Raw genomic sequence first — 6000 nt, forward strand, 5'->3', positions numbered from 1 at the left:
CTTCCTGGAATCCTGGACAGCCATTGCCAGTCTGAATAGACCAATGGTTTGATTCAGTATAAGGCAGCTTCCTGAGTTTTTAGATTCAAGTCAAGTAGCTTTGAGAAGGAATAGATTCAAATCTAGGAGCTTTGATTCTCAAAAGCTTATACCCCAATAATCTTTTTGGTCTTTAATGTGTTACTGGACTTTACTTGAATCTAGCTCTTCCTTAAAGATTAAATGCTTGGGTTTTTTTAAGAGTGAAAGTAAAGTTTCTGCTAGGCAAGAGTGGGATACCTTCCAAGGTTTGTCTCTCTCTCTCTCTCTCTCTCTCTCTCTCTCTCTCTCTCTCTCTCTCTCTCTCTCTCTCTCTCTCTCTCTCTCTCTCTCTCTCTCTCTCTCTCTCTCTCTCTCTCTCTCTCTCTCTCTCTCTCTCTGTGTGTGTGTGTGTGTGTGTAAGGCCACAGCCTATTTAGGGTGCTGAAACAATTGACAAAGAATACAGAGAATGCCTTGCTGGAAAAGTCTAGGCATAAAATCTTGATTTCATAGATTTCTTTCCAAGAATGAAAATTCTTTCAGTTCAAGGTTCAGTGTAGTGGAAAATACAAGGTCCAGGCTGATGTATTCCAGATAAGTCTTTGTAGTCAAGCATCTCGGCAGCTCCTGTGTTCTGAATGTGGAGGGGCTGGACCCCCAGCAAGGGGACATCCGGCTGACTGGAGAAAGATCTCCTCCTTTTACAGAGAAACCTTGGTCAGGGGACAAGACGACACGTCTTTCTAAGACTGCTACTGCCTTGGAGGAGTATTTAAACACTTAAACGGACTCTCATGTTTCACATTGTTTTTCCACTCTGCAATGCCAACTGTCCAATATTTACACCATGTGGGATTACTGAAATAAACATTCTTGCAAGATAGCAGCCAATGTGATCCCATTCTGTAGGCTACAGTAAATCTGAAGACGGGTTTCCCCTTACACTTCCAGAAAAGGAAGGAGAACTGCTGCTGTCAAGATCCCTTTGAATCCTCTGAGTGCTTGGCGTTTTTCCTCTGGTGATGAACTGTGAGGGAGAAAAGGTGTGTGTGAAAGCAATTGCAACGCAAGACGATTTGTGCTTTGCAACCAGTTACAGAAAAGGAGAGAACAGACGTTTGTGTTCTGTACTTGAGAGATTCTTCTATGAAGATGAATCTATATCTGTGCGCAATTGAGTCTGAGTCCAAGTTTGAACTTTCCGTAGAAATGTCACAGTCTGCACCTGGTGTTACATGGACTTTTGGTACCACCAGTTACAATTTTGCTTATACTTATCTCTCACACATACAATATAATACAAACACATCTGTTAACTGAGCATATATTTCATGCATCAGATGAAGTGGGCTTTCTATGATATTTATGGTGCCACAAGACTCTTTGTTTTGCAAAGATAACAAGATAACCCCACCATTTTGAGGGCGAAGCTGTGGCTCTGTGGTGGACCATCAGCTTTGAATGCAGAACATACCAGGTTTGCTATCCAGATAAAAGGGTCAGGAAGCAGGTGAAATAAAGGATCTTAACCTGAGACCATTGAGCCTCTGTAAGTTGTATTTGGAGCCAAGTTTTAGCTGAGAAGTAGGGTATTAGTAAAACCAATAATAAATACCATGCAGTGTACAAGCAACAAGAAAAGACCCAGGGGCAGGGGTCAAATGTACAAAACTGTGTATAGCTCACTTCTCTCTCACCCAAGAACCTGAGGCCCTGTCCCACTGAAGACAGAGGACAGCTGAGAGGCAGGACGTCCACTCAAGAAGGCCTAAAGCCATTCTTGATGCTTTCCGGGCACAGTGAATGCAATTAGTTTTACAGGACAGCTGTGAAGCTGCAGCATTCCCCACTCGACCCCAAAGTGGATTGCCTGTCCACTGTGCCCCCTTGATATCCCCTTTTGCAGCTGAATTGGGAAAGGGAGGCCAACTGGTTCTTCTCTGAGGGTAGGATTTGGCTGTCAGGTCTCCAGCTGCTAATCCCTAGCATGCTATTTCTATGATATACAGATAATAATCAAAGACAAAAAAAGTTCATTTCCCCTCAATACAAAACAGCTGAGTCAGGGAAAGCCCGGGAAAGAATGGTGAAAACAAGAAACTGATGCAGTAACAGATAAGGAAGACCATCCGCTGAGAATCATCAGACGATTTCAGCACCAACCAGAGTCTGTCCATACTAATTCTGCTGGTACCAAGTGTCCCCCAAGTCCCGCAGGAACCGATTCTGTTTTAGCAGATGGCTCACATTCTAGGTCAGCTAGTAATAAGGAACTGCCTTCACCAGCTGTTTAAACCACATTTCAGCTTTCAGTCCGCCACCGCAACACTGAAACACCTGAAATGTTTGGGATTTGGACAAACTGAAAGGATGCCTGGCTAGTGTTCAAATTTGGCAAGCTTTCAGATCAAAAGAATTGGGGTTTTGTGTGTCTGTATGAGTTATGTCTAAAATGGGGTTGTTTTAAAATACTGATCTTTTAAAATTATTGTTACAGGCTGTTTCCCCCCCTTTGTAGGTCTTCTTTTTGCCAAGAGCTGCTCAATGTATTGTCCCGGCCACTACGAGAAATCGCACTAGCCTAGTTCTCCAGTCTCCTGTCTTGGTGATTTCCTTGCTAACGCTTCCTTGGTTTCTTCCCATTACGGACAGGTCTACATATTACTTTGTTTATTGTAATTCTCTACATTTGAATCTTGCCCTTCTGCCAAGTAGCTCGTAGAAGAGTATTTAGTCTGGCAGAGAAGAGATTTGAACCTGATTTGCCTAGATCATTGTCCGACACCCTGACGGCCATGTCACACTGGTTTCTGTCCCCACAGAAAGCTTCTTCTCTGCTGCAGTTCTTCATGCTCTAGTTGTAATGTGTTTTTCAACTAACCACATGGATTCTCCCAAGTGCAAGGGGAAATTCTGTACCACATGCTGGATATCCATGGATGCATCCACCTCTGGTGTGGAAATTCCTGATGTGGTTACTGATATCCATAAGGCAAGCCCTCTGGATATTAGAATTGGGGATGCAGCACTGCAGTCTCTAATGGAGAATAGGTTATTTGTGGGCAGATTCTGCCTTTGCATGAACTCTAGATATTCAGTCCCAGGAGGTAATATGGCAATTACCCTGCTCTTGTCCTCCCTGGAAAGGCTGTATCAGTTCAGAAAACAGGTAGGTCATAACATTGGCTGCTTCCTACTTTAAAACTCTCTGCAATGCATCAGGGGGATGTGCTCAGATCTAGTCTTCTTGATAACATCTCCAAGTAGCTCGGAGAAGAGTATATGGTCTGGCAGAGAAGAGATTTGAACCTGAGTTGCCTAGAACATTGTCCGACACCCCGACGGCCATGTCACACTGGTTCCTGTCCCCACAGAAAGCTTCTTCTCTGCTGCAGTTCTTCATGCTCTAGTTGTAATGTGTTTTTCAACTAACCACATGGATTCTCCCAAGTGCAAGGGGAAATTCTGTACCACATGCTGGATATCCATGGATGCATCCACCTCTGGTGTGGAAATTCCTGATGTGGTTACTGATATCCATAAGGCAAGCCCTCTGGATATTAGAATTGGGGATGCAGCACTGCAGTCTCTAATGGAGAATAGGTTATTTGTGGGCAGATTCTGCCTTTGCATGAACTCTAGATATTCAGTCCCAGGAGATAATATGGCAATTACCCTGCTCTTGTCCTCCCTGGAAAGGCTGTATCAGTTCAGAAAACAGGTAGGTCATAACATTGGCTGCTTCCTACTTTAAAACTCTCTGCAATGCATCAGGGGGATGTGCTCAGATCTAGTCTTCTTGATGCCATGTTAGGTTTCCACTATAGGGTGGAAAGTCCAGCCTTCTCCCTGCCCTTCCAAATATCATCAACTGCTTTGTGAAACTTCTGCATGTCTCGTCTATATGTCTGACTTACCTCTTCAGTGGCAGAACATGGAATGCATACTTTACAAGGTCCTTGTAATCACTGTGTCCCTCTAAGCTGAGTTAGTGTGAGCTAGCTCACAGTTTTTTAGCCTCTAGCTCACACATCTTTGTCTTAGCTCAGGAAGGATGGCTCCAGAGCAAACTAATTTATGCAGTAGCCAAGTCACCTCCTCACAACTTTAATACCACAAAGTAGAATTTTTGCTCACAGGGCTCCACAGCTAAGAGGAAGCATTGCTTGTAATAGTAGTGAATGTGTGAAAATGGGTGAGCATATACTCTGGAACAAAGTTTGAGTCCAGTGGCACCTTTAAGACCAACAAATTTTTGTTCAAGGTGTAAGCTTTCACATGCATGCACACTTCGTCAGTATGTGTGCACACGAAAGCTCACACCTTGAATAAAACTCTGTTGGTCTTAAAGGTGCCCCACTGGACTCTAACTTTGTTCTATTGCTTCAGACCAACATGGCTTCCCACTTTCATATACTCTGGATTTTGCCTTAAAGAACATCGTAACAGTTGACCTTTTGGGCTTGTTTCCAAATGCTATGGCTCTAAGGATGCTGACCATATGTAAAAATTGCTGATGTAAGGCACAGCTGTAAGGCAAACTTTTAGGCTCTGTAAACTGGTGCAGCAGTTGGTCCCCTTCCTTAGCCGCGAAGACCTGGCCACAGTGATCCATGCGACGGTCACCTCGAGGTTAGACTACTGCAACGCTCTCTACATGGGGCTGCCTTTGTCGCAAATTCAGAAGCTGCAGCTGGTGCAGAATGTGGCAGCCAGGTTGGTAGCAGGTGTCTCTAGATGGGACCACATCCAAACTGTGCTGAAAGTGCTGCACTGGCTGCCTGTAGCGTTCCAGATTTGCTTCAAAGTGCTGGTGCTTACCTTTAAAGCCCTACATGGCCAGGGTCCGGCATACCTGAGGGACCGCCTTTCCCCATACAGGCCCCAAAGAGCACTTCGGTCGGGGTCACAACACCGCCTAGTGACCCCGGGCCCTAAGGAGGCCAGGCTTGTTGCCACAAGGGCCCCGTCCTTTTCGATGGCGGCTCCTATCTGGTGGAATGAGCTCCCGGAGGAGATCAGGGCCCTGCGGGACCTGTTACAGTTCCGCAGGGCCTGTAAGATGGAGCTCTTCCACCAGGTCTTCTGAATAGGAGCCGCCGCTACCACCAATGGGCGATCGCAGAGCAGTACCGCCAGGTTGGGCTGATTGGCCACCTAAACATCGTGGCCCATGGCACCCCTCTCATTGACCCCAATGTGATGTACAATAGGGAGTGAGTATATTAGTCGCGATGGATCCTGGGAGTTGTCCATTGTGTTTAAACCGTTTTAATTGTATTTTATTGCACTGCGTGCCTTAATTGTTTTTAACTTGTGGTGTTGTATTACACCTCGGTATTTTGTAAGCTGCCCTGAGCCCGTGTGCGGGGAGGGCGGGGTATAAATAAAATTAAATAAATGAATGAATGAATGAATTATGACAGCTTCTACATCCAAGTTTCAACAGGAGACCTTGGTGTCAGCAGGTGGGAAGCAATCTGTCCCAACAAGAAGGCTGTATATGAAAGTGTGAATACTGTGTTTAATTAGTAATTAAGGCTGTGATCATATGCACAATTAGGCCCGACAAAGGTGCAAATGCCAGGTGGATTTAAAGGGCGCGATCAGACAACAACATCTGGGAAGTGCCCCGCAGCCATCGGCAACCCATTCTGCTCCGCCGCAGAAGCGGAGTTAAAAGACACCGGGGGAAATCTGGTAGTAAATGGGTTGCGATGGGCCATGAATGGACTTTCCCATGTCTGATCACTCCAGCGCACTCTCATGGTGTTGGGATGGTCTGATCAGGCCATCCCGACTCCGTGCCGTTGTCCCCCCGCCTCGCAGTATGTGCATCATCGCAAACTCCATAGGGAGCCCTTGGTGCGGAGGTGTGATTCTTCGATCCCTCGGTTAAGCGCATGGGGGGGAAATGGCACAACCCCCCCGACTCACCGCAGTTGTGTCTGATCACACACTGACGGACTGCACCTGCAG

Source organism: Gekko japonicus, unplaced genomic scaffold (genome assembly GCF_001447785.1).
Source record: "Gekko japonicus isolate JY-2015 unplaced genomic scaffold, Gekko_japonicus_V1.1 scaffold47, whole genome shotgun sequence".
Taxonomy (NCBI): domain Eukaryota; kingdom Metazoa; phylum Chordata; class Lepidosauria; order Squamata; family Gekkonidae; genus Gekko; species Gekko japonicus.